The sequence below is a fragment of the Callithrix jacchus genome, chromosome X (assembly GCF_049354715.1).
Source record: "Callithrix jacchus isolate 240 chromosome X, calJac240_pri, whole genome shotgun sequence".
Taxonomy (NCBI): domain Eukaryota; kingdom Metazoa; phylum Chordata; class Mammalia; order Primates; family Cebidae; genus Callithrix; species Callithrix jacchus.
Window position 1 is genome coordinate 141911317 of NC_133524.1, and position 15090 is coordinate 141926406.

The window sequence follows — 15090 nt, forward strand, 5'->3', positions numbered from 1 at the left end:
ATTTCCACATGGCTGGGGAGGCCCCACAATCACAGTAGAAGGTGAAGGAGGAGCAAAGGCATGTCTTACATGGCTGCAGGCAAGAGAGTGTGTGCAGAGGAACTTCCCTTTATACAACCATCAGATCCCATGAGACTTATTCACTATGAGACAATGAGAACAGCCTGAGAAAATCTGCCCCCATGATTCAATTACCTCCCACCGATTACACATGGGGATTATGGGAGCTACAACTCAAGATGAGATTTCAGTGGGGACACAGCCAAACCATATCACCACCCTTATTCAGGTATTTTCTTATTTGCTTATACATTCTTAGCTAATGGAGTTGGATTCATCATCATTTAATAGATGAAAAAGATGAAACCTAAGTGAATTAAACATGCTTACTAATATAATAACAATAGGGTAACACATCTTTAGCATTGTGTAGGATTCATTATAAATACACTCAAATATATTATTTTAAATTTTAAGTATGAGAATGAAAATCATATTTTTTAAAATAGAGCAAACCTTGGTAAATGTATCAGTTACTCCTAGAGTAGAGCACAGTACCATTTTATGGAGGCTGCCCTGAGCTCCGACAGTTTCCATAGTTATAAAAAAAAAATTGAGGATAATAGTCATTTCAGAAAATACAGATGTACTCCTCCATATTTAGAATTTCTATGCTGATAATGGGGGGAAAATGCCACATTTTTTCCCAGCTTCACCAATACTGTTCCTATGAATTGTTTCCAGTTTGGGCTATAAAGAAGAGTACTACCATGAGAATTTTTTTCAAAGTATCCTGGTAAATATATGTATGCACTTTTCTATACTATAGTTACTCAAGAGTGGAATTGATTGGCTAAAGAGTGCCATGGCTTCAAATTTACTAGATAACTCCCAAATGTTTTTCAAAGTGGTTGTACTAATTGTACACTTCCACCAGAAGATTATGCAAATTTCTCTTACTTAATATCCTCTTCAGCCCTGAAGACTATCAGATTTCTAAAACTTTGCCAATCTGGAATGTGAGTAATGGTTTCATACTGTGGTTTTAACGTATACTTTTGTGATTACTAATAAGGTTGAACACCATTTCAAACATTGATGAGGCATGTAAAATTTTTGTTTTAAAGGAACCATGTAAATATTTTGTGTGATTTTCTATAGAGTTGTCTTTTCCTTATATATTTGTAGGATATATATATACATATATACACATACATATATATGATTTTAATTATTCTCAGTAGTTATATCTATGGAGTCATCACTAACGCTGATTTAGCAAATACTGCAATATTGCTCTTATAAAAAATATAGGGTTTGGTTCTTCTGTGCTTCTGGTTACATTTTCATCAATTGAAATGCCATTTGTGTTATATAGGTCCATTCACCAATATCTTTGTAAAACAAGCTAGTCTCTTCAGCATTGGAAAGCTGTTCTGCCCATTATCCTTTTCCGGTATAACCTGCATTGGTTACATTTAAAATTCTGCAACCTTCTGATTTACAGGACTTACCCACAAGTTTAATGTTTAGCACTAATCAAGAGGGGCTTAACATTTTGTTACCCTAAGTATCATGATTGTAAATTGTTTGGCTGTCAGCCTTATAACAGTGCTGTCCACTATGCTTTTATTAATTGCTCATCATCTTATCCATCTATAAATTTAATCACTTTTCCATCTTTTTCATAGCTTTATCATACATTATAATTGTTACCTCAGCACTCTCTGGTACAGTCTAACCTACAGATTGACAGATTCCCTCTTCCTTTATCTGGATACACCATATTGTTGATTCATTAACATCAAACTCATGGCCAACAGCATGAGAACTCATGCTTCAACAAAGCTTATCTAACATACATATTTTCTCTGTAAGGCATATCACAGTCTTATTTCACTTACTAATACTTAATAAAGTACTATATTTAAAACTTAAGTACTATAGTATTACTAACACTTAAGCACTATAATTGGGTGCCATTTTAAAAAGCAAAATCACCAAAATAAATGAAAAAAAAACATAGTGCTAAATAGACAGAAAACTACACTTGTTTGCAATATACGAGCTGAAACAGAAAGCAGAAGGTTGCTGTATTCTAGCTTAGCCAGAAACTTGTGAATCGGGTGATTCTCAAATTAACCACTGTGCAAATAATCAAGAATGACCAAAAAAGTGCCACAAGTATTAATTTTTAGATTACAGATAAATTGTAGTGAGAAGATAAATTTGCAAATACAGAATACTTGAACAATGAGGATTGACTCTGTGTGTGTGTGTGTGTCTTATCTTTATCTTTTGTTAGTTATATGTGTTGATGCTTTGCAAATATGTTTTCCTAAAATGTGACTTGATTTTTACTCTATAATTTCTTTTGAAGAATCAAAGTCTTTATATTTAATGCAAGCAAATACATTGATTCTTTTCTGGTTAATGCTTTCTTGTATCTTTATGAGCTTTTCCCCCTATATCATTAAAATATTTTTGTGTTGATACATTATCTCCTAAAAGCTTAAGAATTTCTCACATGCAGTTCCATAATCAACAAAATAATGATTTTCGTGTATGTGGTGAAGTCAGTGTTTAGTTTCATTTTTTTTCTGTGTGTACCCAATTATCTCGCACCATTTATAGAAAAGACCGACCTTTCCTCCACACTTCTGAAGGCTTCATTTATCACAAATCATATATCCACTTACACATGGCTCTATTCCTGCCTTCTCTCTTTTGTCCACTTATTTATATCCCTAGACCAATGTCACACTACCTTAATTACTAAAATTTTACATAGTAATAAATGTTGAGATCTGGCAGCCCAAGTTCTCACACACTGGTCATCTTCTGCAAAAGTTATTCATTATTTTTGCTACCAGGCATTTCTGTATACACTTTAGAATCATTTTGTCAGTTTCCATAAAACTACCTATAAATATATACTGATTGTTGGATTCAGACGTCAATTTAAGAATGATTGACATTTTAGCAATACTAAGTCTTCCAAATCTAAATAGAGTATATTTAATTTTTGCTTAGGTTTTTAATTACTCTCAGTGACAGTTACAGAATTCTGTACAGGGATCTTTACAAATTGTTTAGGTGTAATATTTGATAATTGATATTTAATGATCCTGTAAAGGTTATATGTTTAAATGTAACTTTCTATGTTCATGGGATATAAAAATGCCAGTATTTTAATGATTTTGATTAGAGAACTTACTAAACTTATTAATGACAATAATTTATGTATGGATTTTTGGTATTTTCTGCATACATAATTATGTAGTCACCATTTTCCTTTTTTGACTGAATATAACTTTACCATGCTGGCTAGGACCTCAATACATCTGTTAAAGTGATGGTAGTAAGCATACTTGTGTTGTTTGAAATACTGGTGTATGGAAGTGGTAATAAAAGTATCAACTTGTACTTGTATGATTGTGTTCAAATTCTCTGTAGACTATGCTTTCGTTTATTGCCTGCAGTAGACAATGGCCACTCCCAGTGTCCCACATTTGGTAGGCTCCTGCTCCACCTAGAGTTTCTTAACAAAGAAGTGCCCTACTATTGGGACCATGTCCTGCAAATACCATCATTCTAGTGTGTGTGATGTGCTGTTTTACTTTCCGTAGGTTGAGGTTCTTGGTCTTTTAGAGGGTGTTCAGTTGCTCAAAGAATTGGGTGAGTTAGAAAACACACTACCATGAGGTATATGTCCTGGAGGTGTTGATTTTGATGTCTTCATTGTGGAAAGAGTGTCACGGTCACCTACATACAATGCAGCTCTTTTTATGCGCCCTTCTAATTATGTACATGCTCCAAGAAACACCAAATCCTCTACTTTGTCTCCTGTGGGATAAAATTTTAGGAAGAAGATTTGTCTCCAGGAATCAGTCCTTCACCAAGTCCTTATTCAGAATGTCTGCCTCACCTGTGGGTCTGCCCACCAACCCTATAGGACCTCATATCCCTCCCTTCTTGAATGCCTACCTCTCCCCTTTCTATCCTCCTCACCATCAGAAAACAGGCAGAGAGACACTCAGTCATCAGCTCCTCAACATTTATTTTGTTGTTGTTGGTACTTGTCCAGTTCGGTTTCTCCCCATGTGACTAATCCTGCCCACCCTCCCTCTTTGGGAGGCTGAGACAGGCATATCTCTTGAGGTCAGGAGTTTGCGACCAGCCTGGCCAACATAGTGAAAACTCATCTATAGTAAGAATACAAAAATTAGCCATGTGTGGTGGCACATGCCTGTAGTCCCGGCTACTCAGGAGGCTGATGGAGGACCTCAATACATCTGTTAAAGTGATGGTAGTAAGCATACTTGTGTTGTTTGAAATATCAAATAAAAATTGTTCAGTGGGTTACCATTAAGTATTTTTGTAGTTGTCAGTTTTCACGTAAAAGATGTCCTCTTATAAGAATTTAGCTAAGTTGGTTTTATTATAATGTGTTATTAATTGTATCAAATATCTTTTTCCTCTTATTTTGAAGATGATATGATTTTGCCTTTTAATATGGTAATATGATATATAAGTTAAACTTTTAATGGAAAACAAGTAGAGCATTTCTGAAAATAACTGCAATACAATTATGTGTCATCTTTCTTTATGTTGCTAATATTTTGTGAGGATTTTTGCATGTATACTTTTAAATGAGAGTTACATGTAAATTTCCCTTCTTATATAGCTGTTAGTCTGTTAACAGCAAAATTTAGACTCAGAGCAAGTTGGGATTTGTACCTTCTTATTCCATTATTAAGAACAATAATTTGGGTAACACTAGAATCATTGCTTTTCTGAATGTTTGTTAGAACTGCCAGTGAAGTTCTTGGCATCTGCAGCTTTTAATATAGGGAGATTTTTATAGTTAATGAAAATGCTTTAATAATGATATAATTGTTCAGTTTTAAATTACTTCTGAGCCATTTTTGCTAAATTATATTTTCCTAGGAATGTATAAATTTTATCTAAATATTCAAAATATTGACATTAAGTTGAATAAAATATTCTTTAAAATATTCTTTTATTATGGTGTTAATGTCTAAAGGATCTATGGCAATGTTTGGTTTTTTATTTGTAATGTGTTTTGGAGGAGATTTATTGTTAAATAATAGTTTATTTTTAGAACAGTTTGATTTGCATGGAAATTGCAAATTTAGTACAGAATTCCTGCATACAGTAAACCTAATTTCTCCATTATTATTTCATATTAGTATCATAAATTTCTTAAAATTAATGAACTAGTATTATTATTAATGAAAATTCATACATTACTCATATTTGCCTACTTTTCACATATTGTCCTTTTTCTGTTTCTGGATTCAACACAAGTGACACTCGGTTGCTATGTCTCCTGAGAATCCTTTAGGTGGTGACAGTTTTTCAGACTTTTCTTGTTTTTAATGTCAATATTTTGAGGAATATTGGTGAGATATTTTATAAAACTCTCTCTGTTGGGATTTGTCCTATGCTTTTCTTATGATTAGACTGATGTTAGGGTATGCATTCTCAATGTGATGACTTTTGATGTTGACTCAGATCATGTGGCTAAGGTGGGGTTTGTCAGCACTCTTTATGGCCAAGTCATTCTTCTTCCACTATGATTTTAAAGGAAGTCACTATGCATAGGCTCCTTACTGTGTGTAGTCACATTAAGAAAGGGGACTTATTCTTTGCGTCCTTCATGGTGGAATATCTAAATAAATTATTTGCAAATCTTCTGCAGAGGATATTTGTTCCTTCTCCTCTATTTAGGTGTTTATTCAATCATCTTGTTATTTGAGGATTCATGAATTTTTATTTTATACTTTGGGTTGTAACCCAATATATTATTTTACTTTGTTGCTCCAGTTGGTCTAGTTTTGACCAAGAGGCGCTCCATCAGTTGGGTCCTGTATCAGCTTTGATATAATCTCATCCTAGCGTGTGTGTGTGTGTTGCCTTTAGGTGAACACTTTCTTACATTCTAGCACTATGAGATGCTCCAGGCTCATCATATATATTTCCTACCCAATTTTAGAATCAGCCATTTTTTTGAGGATCCCTAGTTTCTTCTATTGGAGTATTAAATAAACTGAGATCTGAGTATTAAATGTGCTCACTTGTACTGGAGTGTCAGTTCTAGATTCTCAGCTATAAGAACATGAGAATACATGTGTGTCTACTAGCCTTCTTACATTGATATACCTATACATATTTGGATATGCAACCATCTGACTCTATATTAAGCAAGACATGAGTTCATACTGATATCTCCAATTTTAATTCATTATCATATATAATATTTCAGCCTGCTCACCTTGCTTTTCTGTAAACAATTACTCCAACAGTGAAAAACCCGCCTCTAACCATCTGACATAATCCATTTACTTAATTTAAAAAAAATTATTTGAACTTAATCATATATTGACATCTTACAATATTAAGTCTTCCAGTCCATGAACAAATAATTATTTCTCCCTTTATGTAGGTCATCTTTGATTTGTTTCATCAGAGTTTGTAGTTTTCAGTATTTACATACCGCACGCATTTTGGTAGACACATACTTAAGTATTTTATTTTTTCTTGGCGCTATTGTAAATCATATTTTTAAATTTCAAATGCCAATTATTCCTGACTGGTATATAGGAAAGTCGTTTTTATATTATAGTTTGATAATACAAGTTTGTTATCATTGTATAACATACTAGTGACATACTTTTTTATTGACTTTGGGTAATTTTCTGCCTAGGTATTCATATTATCTTCAAAGATTGTTTCATTTATTCATTTTCAATCTATATACCTCCCATTTTTTTAAAACTGTCTTATTGCACTAGCTATGGCTTCCAGTATAATGTTGAACTGATGTGGTGAGAAAGAACATCCTTCCCATGTTCCCAAAAGTGGTGAAGCACCCACTTTCTTGCTATTAAATATGTTACCTGGAGACTTTGTGTAAATGTTATTTACCATGTTAAGAAAGTCAGTTTGTATTCCTAGTCTTTTGAGAGTTTTATCATGAATGGGTGTTGGATATTGTCAAATACATTTTATGCATTAATTGAGATTATTATATAATTTTTCTTTTTTAGACTATTTATATGGATTACACCAAATGATTTTCAAATATTGAAGCAACCATGTATACATGGAGTAAACTGGCCTTTGTCATGGTGTATATTTTAAAATATGTTGTGAAATTTGATTTGCTCATATTTACTGAATATTTTTGAATATGTGTACATGAGAGATTGCTCTGCAGTTTTCCTTTTTGTAATAAGTTTATTTGGGTTTTATATGACTTAAGAAGTTTTCCTTCTGATCCTAGTTCTTAGAAGAGATAAAAGATAATTTGTATTATTTATTTCTTAAATATTCGGTAGCATTCACCCAGTGAAAGCCTCTGTGCCTTGTGCCCCTATTTTGGAAGAGTAAATTTTAGTTCATTTTCTGTAATAGCTTTAGGCCTATTCAGATTATGTATTTCTCTTTGTGTGAGTTTTTATAGTTCATGGCTTTGAAGAAATTGATCCATTTCAACAAAGTTGTCTAAATTGTGGGAATACACCCAAAAAATAAAATACCTGGGAATGCATTTAGTCAAGGAGGTGAAATACCTCTACAAGGAGAACCACAAAACACTGAGTAATAAATTGTGGACCACAAAACCAAATGAAAAATTACCCCATTCTGATGGATTAGAAGAATCAATATTACTAAAATGACCATATTGTCCAAAGCAGTCTACAGATTCAATGTTGCTCCTATTAAACTACCAACACCATTCTTCTCCGAATTAGAAAAAAAAAACTATCTTAAAATTCACATGGAACTAGCAATTTGGGAGGTCAGGGATGGTGGATCACAAGATCAGGAGTTCAAGACCAGCCTAGCCAACATAGTGAAAACCTGTCTCTAATTAAAATACAAAAAATTAGCCAGGTGTAGTGGTGGGTGCCTGTAATCCCAGCTACTCGTGAAGCTGAGGCAGGAGAATCCCTTGAACCTGGGAGGCGGAGGTTGCAGTAAGCCAAGATTGCACCATTGCACTCTAGCTCGGGCAACAGTGCAAGACTCTGTCTCAAAAAAAAAAATTATATAGAACCAAAAAATAGCCTGAATAGCCAAAGCAATGTTAAGCAAAAGGAACAAAGCTGGAGACATCCCACTGCCTGAGCTCAAATTTTACTACAAGGTTATAGTAAACAAAACAGCATGGTGCTGGTACAAAACAAACACATAGACCAATGGGACGGAATAGAGAACACGGAAATAAAGCCACACATCAACAATAAAAACCATCTGATCTTTGGCAAACTCAACAAATATGCACAATAAGGAAAAGACACCCTATTCAATAAATGGTGCTGGAAAAATTGAATAGCCATATGCAGAAGTATGCAAATAGATCCTTATCTTTCATCATATACAAAATTTATCTCAAGATGGATTAAAGAATTAAATGTAAGAGTGAAACTCTAAAAATCTTTAAATGAAACCTAAGAAACACTCTTCAGGACATTGACCTAGGCAAAGATTTTGTGACTAAGACCTCAAAAGCAAATGCAACAAAAACAAATAGAGATAAATAGACCCTAATTAAACCAAAGAGATTCTGCACAGCAAAGACATTTTCAAGAGTAAATGGACAACCTAGTGAATGGCAGAAAATGTATTCAAACTATGCATCTGACAAAGGACTAATATCCAGAATCTATAATAAAACTAAAAAAGTCTTAAGAAAATAATTAAGTTGCTAATTAGTTGATTTTGGAAATGGGTGATTTCCTGGATTATCCAGATGTGCCCAATGCAGTGAAAAGGGTTTTTTCACGTGGAGGAGGAAAACAGAAGGTCAAATTCAGAGAGATTTGAAGATGCTACACTACTGGCTTTAAAGATGGAAGAAAGGGCCAGGATCCCAGGATTTCAGATGGCTCCTGGAAACTGAAAAAGTCAAAGAAACGGACCATTCCCTAGACCTGAAGAAGGAATGTAGCACTCTGAACACTTGAGGTTAGTCCAGTAAATCCAGCTCAGACCTCTGTTCTCTAGAAGTACATGATAATAAATTTGTTTGTGGCAATTTTTTTAATTTGTTACAGCAGCAGTAGGAAACTAATACAGGTGCCACAAATCCAGGATTAATTAGATATTTTATTTATTTATTTTTTTAGAGATGGGGTTTCTGCATGTTGGCCAGGCTGGTTTTGATCTCCTGACCTCAGGTGATCCGCCTGCCTCGGCTGGGATTACAGGTGTGAGCCACCACGCCCAGCCAGATCCTTTTTTTCCCTAAGAAACTTGTGGTAGAGAAGGGATCTACCAAAGGCAGGGCAGTTGAAATGGTTCGTCTGCCAAGTTGGTAATAAAAGGGGTGCATTGCCTGTAGACAATTTTAAAACAAGAACAAAACTGAATAAATGCCAGTCTTTTTTTATTACCACCACCATGTCCCAACACTTCTAAATAACACCAGTAATAAAATCATCTTTTCCCAAAAAAAATTCCAAAATTGCTTTGTATTTTTCATAGATAATACATTTTTAAAGAGAGCTTTAATGAGGTATAATTAGCATACAATAAACTGCACAAAGTGTTCAATTTAATTAGTTTTGATCTTTGATTCTTAGAATTTGTTTCCTTATATTGTCCATCTGTTCTTGCAAGTGTTCTACATTTTCCATTAGAGCTGCTAACATATGAATCATGATTACTTAAAATGCCCTGTACAATAATTCCAACATTTCTTGCTTTGTTTCTTTAGACTGTGTGTTTCTTATCTTTTTGGCATGCCTCGCAATTCTTTGTTGAAAGCCAGACATGTTGTGTGGTTAAGTGGAACTGAGTTAAACAGGCATTTAGTGTGAGGATTTATGTTCATCTGTGTTTATATTGGGTAGTCATATGTATCTGATGCTTCAAGTTCCCCGAGGATCTTTGCCTATGTCTCCCTTCTTTGTGCTTCCCTAGCTTCTATTACTCAAAAGAATAGACATGTTGCAGCTCTTTCAGCCACAATCCACTGTTATTATACTGGAGCCTTTTTAGTGTGGTGGCAAAGTGCTGGGAAGTGTACAAATTATCAAATCTTGTAATAATTCTGTGTTTCTTGGATTTGATATTTACAGATATTTTTCCAGTGATAGAGGGTTTCCTTGCTTACGTGAGACAAAAGTAAGAGGGGCTGGAGTGGTCTGAATGCTTTCACCTAAGTAGGATAAGGCTCTAGTAAAGTTATTTTCCTCTGGAGAACAGGGCTTTATTATGAAGAGAAAAAGCTGAGTCTGTTTTACATCATTACTCTTTCCCTCCCCTTGCCAGAGCCAGAAGGGAATCTTTCTTGGATCCTCATCATGAGAACCTGGTAGGATTCCTGGAAGCAAATCCCATGACATTGTGCCCTTTGCAAAGACTCTGGAACCCAGGAATTTCTTGCTTTTAATGCTTATTCACAATTAAATTCCATAAATTCATCAAAATTACTGTTCAATTGTCATTCAAGTGCCATTTAAAATAGTTCATTAACATTACCTGTTTACTGTCACAGTGTCCATTTGCTCCACGTAAGCAGATATTGGCCCTGACTCCATGGATTCACCTGTTTTTCTAGATTGCAGGATGATTGTCATGTGAGTTCTTGCATGAATCCCAGATAACTCATTGATTTTCAGTTTATCCAACTTTTTCTTGTTAAAAATATAAGAATGACACTTCTAACTCTCTCAATGTCAGAGCTGAAAATGCAAATGTATCTGTATTTCTTTTTGTATCTCAGGATGTGCAATCCCAACTTACCTATTTTCAAGTTCACTGTTTATTTTGCCAATTCAAATAAATATGTCTCACTCTGACCCCAGGCTAGAGTGCAGTGGCACGAAGTCACTCCAGCCTCCAACTCCTGGGTTCAGGCAATTCTCCCACCTCAACCTCACAAGTAGATAAGACTACAGCTCTGCACCACCATGCCTGGCTTATTTTTAACTTTTTTTTTTTTTTTCGGTAGAGATTGGGTGTGTCTCTGTGTTGCCCAATAAGGCTCAAACTCCTGGCCATACACAATCCTCCCACCTTGACCTCCCAAAGTGCTGCGATTATTGGTGTGAGCGACGCTCAGCCAATTCAAACCCATATTGAGCCCCTTTAGTAAAATGTTTATTCCAGTTATTTTCAACTTCAGAATTTCAATTCAGTTCCTTTAAAACATTCATGTTTCTATATTGATATTCTTTATATTGTGAGGTATCATTTTATTTTTTAAATAAATGGTTTATTTTAGTTCTTTGAACATTTCTCAGTAGCTAAAGATTTTGTAAGATGAATTCAACATTCGAGCTTCTTCAGATAGTTTTTCTATGGAGTGCTTTATTTTCCCTAGGTGTTGGCCATATTTTCTTGTGTCTTTGCATTGTCAAATATTTCCTTGTTGAAAATTATACATTTAAAATAATACAATGCAGCAATTCTAGAAATCAGCTTCCCTCTCCCTCCCTAGAGTTTGTTTTCATTGCTGTTTGCTTTGTTGTTGCTTTTTGTTTAGTGACCTTTGTGAACTAATTCTGTAAGGTCTGTATGTATTCTTTACTGGGTACAACACTGAAGTCTAGCTAGCTTATTGGTTAGCTAATCATTGGTTACAGACTTCCTTAAATGCCTGAAACTAATAAGTCTCTCAGTCTTTGACACACAGATATGTGTGCATGTAGGGGCATGCCTTCAACACTCAGGCAGTTAACAACCTACCTTAGCTATTGCTTACTGCTTGTGCAGGGCATCATAGTCAGCTGGAGGATTGAGGTTCTCTTAGAAATTTATTTGGCATGTTCACAACATTGTACTTGCATTTAGTTTTCTAGATTCCCAGGAATTTGTCAGAATATTTCAAATGCCTCTAGGGATATAGTATTTCCCATATCTCCCTTTAAGTCTTTTTTTGCCTGGATTTTACTTGCCCCAGTTGGTATTGTAGACTCAGGCAGCTATAATGTTTAATGACTGCCACTTATTATTTTTGACCAACACCACAGGCAAAATTTTTCCTGAGGAGTAAACTCACATTATTTCTCAATGTTTGGCAAATGAGCCTTTTCCAGTGTACCGGGATATGGGATAAACAGTAATAATGCTCTGGGAGTAGAATTTTTTGAGGCACACCAGCTGTGTTCTGTGAACTCTTGCCTGCAAGGCTGCTAATTTTCACAACTCCTATGGTTGTGAGGTTGCCAGTTTTCATGGCTCCCACAGAGCCGGGGAGATGAAAATGAGAGTGTGTTGGGTTAAAACACGACAAACCCAGATTTTCCTACTATGGCTCCAAGTTCGATTGAATAAACACTCCTCAGGTTGCTGTAACCCTCTAGTTAATTTCCAGCTTTATAAAAAGGTTGATTTTGACATTTTTTTGCTACTATTTTGTTGCTTGCTGGACAGATGAATTTAAGGGTGTTCACACGCTGCCATTTGATTGAGCACAGGTTTTGCACATACTTTCTTCCATGCTGCAGATTGCCTTTCCATTTTTGTAGCAATATATTTCAAATAGCAATATTTTAAAGTTTAATTCAAGATATTAATTTTTTAAAAAATTTATGTTCATGCTTTTTGGGTTTTTCTGAGACAGGGTCTCACTCTGTCACCCAAGCTGGAGTGCAGTGTTGCAAGCATGGCTCATTGTAGCCTCAACCTCCTGGGCTGGAGTGATTCTGCTACTTCAGCCTCCTGAGTAGCTGAAACTACAGGTGTATACCATCATGCCTGGTTAATCTTATGTATTTTTAGTACAGATGGGGTTTGGCATGTTGTCTAGGCTGGTCTTGAACTCGAGATCAAGCGATGTGCCCACCTTGGCTTCCTAACATGTTCAGATTACAGGAATGAGCCACAACACACAGGCTGTTCATGTTTTTTGAGTCCAGTGTCAGAAATACTTGCCAACCAAAGTTCACTAAAATATTTTTTCTTTTATATATAAAATATAATTTTCTTAATAATAATTGGGTTCTTTTTTTATAAGCTTTATATTTGTATCTTGTACATTTTGGTCTATTATCCATTTAAAGGTATTGTTTGTAAATTGTTTAATATAAGTAAGGGCAGAAGTTCTTTTTTGGCATATGCAAGCTAATTATTAGAGCACCATTTAATTGCTGTTGCTCCTCTGTTGAAAATCAATTGACCATATTTTTGGACACTCTCTTCAGTTGCATTGATCTATTTGTCTACGCCAATTCAATTTGTTTTTATTACCAATTAATAAGCTTTGAAATTTGGTAGTTTAAATCCTCCAAATTTGTATTTCCTGTTCAACATTGTTTTGGCTAGTCTAGGGTTTTTTTTCATTTCTATGAAAATTTTAAAATTATCTTAGTACTTTCTACAAAAACTAAATGCTGAAATTATGTTAAATATAAACTTCAACTTGAGGAAATATAATACCTTAACAATATTGCATATTTCAATATTTGAATGTGATACACATCTTCATTTAATTACATATTTATACTTTCTCCCAACCATATTTTGTAATTTTTATTGTACAGGTCTGACACATATTATCATATTTATTTCTTAGTGTTTTATTATTTTGATGTTATTGCAAATGGTATTTTTAAATTTAAAGTTGATAAATGTTATTGCTAATACATAAATACAAATAATATTTTTCTATTTACCTGTAATCTCCTTAATTTAGGAAGATTACTAGGCTCTGCCTGAGTTTCCCCCTCCTATTCTGTAACCTGGAAATTCCCTCCAGACTGTCAACTAGAGAAGTTATAGAGTTACTTTATTTGTATCCCATGTGTCAGACATCACTGTCAAATGTCTGGAAATTATCATTTAATATATTTTGTCTGATTGTATAGTTGTTTCAGGAAGAAGAGTAAATATGTTTCCTCTTACACCGTATTACTTGGTGATGGAAGTCCTGAACATATTTGCAAGAATCCCTCAACAAAATACTAGCAAACTGAATCCAACAACACATTAAAATCATTCATAATGATAAAGTGAGATTCATCTCAGGGATGCAAGGATGGTTCAACACATGCAAATTAATAAACATGATACATCCCATTAACAGAGCCAAGAACAAAAAACATGATCATTTCAAAAGATACTGAAAACATTCAACAAGCATCAACATCCCTTTATGATAAAAAAAAAAACCCTCAAGCAACTGCATATAGAATAAACCTACCTCAAAATAATAAAAGCCACATTTGACAAACCTACAATCAACATTGTATTGAATAGAGAAAAACTGAAAGCCTTTTCTCTAAGAGCTAGAATAAGACAAAGGTGATCCACTTTCATCACTTTTACTCAATATAATACTGGAAGCCCTGACCAGAACGATTAGGTAAGAGAAAAAAATAAAGGGCATCTAAGTTGGAAAGAAAAACATCAAATTAGCCTGTTCATAGATGACATATTCTTATATTAGAAAATCCTAAAGGCTCCACAAAGAACCTGTTAGAATTGATGAATGAATTTAGCAAAGTAGCAGAAGACAAAATCAACATACAAAAATCAGTAGCATGTATAAATGTCAATGGCAAGAAAATATAAAAAAAAATCAAGGAAACAATCTCATTTACAATAGCTTGAAAATACAAAATACCTAGGATTCAATTTAACCAAAGTAGTAGAAGATCTATAAAAGGAAAATTATGAAATACTAATGAAAGAAATGGAAGAGTACACAAAAAAAGAAAAGATATTACATGCTCATGGATGGGAACAATTCATATTGTCAAGTGACAATTCTAACCACAGCAATTTACAGGTTCAAATCAATTTCTATCAAAATATTAGTGACATTTTTCACATTAATAAAAATTCTCAAATTTACGTGAAATGACAAAGAAAAAAACAAACAGCCAAAGAAATCCTTAAGAAAAATAACAAAGTTGGCTTTATCCTTAAGACAATTATATAAGTATTATATTTAAAGGCCAGATAGAAAATTTCTAAATGTTGATTTGTGCTGTGTTCACATATTTATTTTACTTTTGATTAAGCAAAAAACTTGGTAATGGAAATGAATATTTTGACTTTATATCTCTCTTTTGGTGTAAATCAAATATGTAGTCAAAATAAGAATACTTG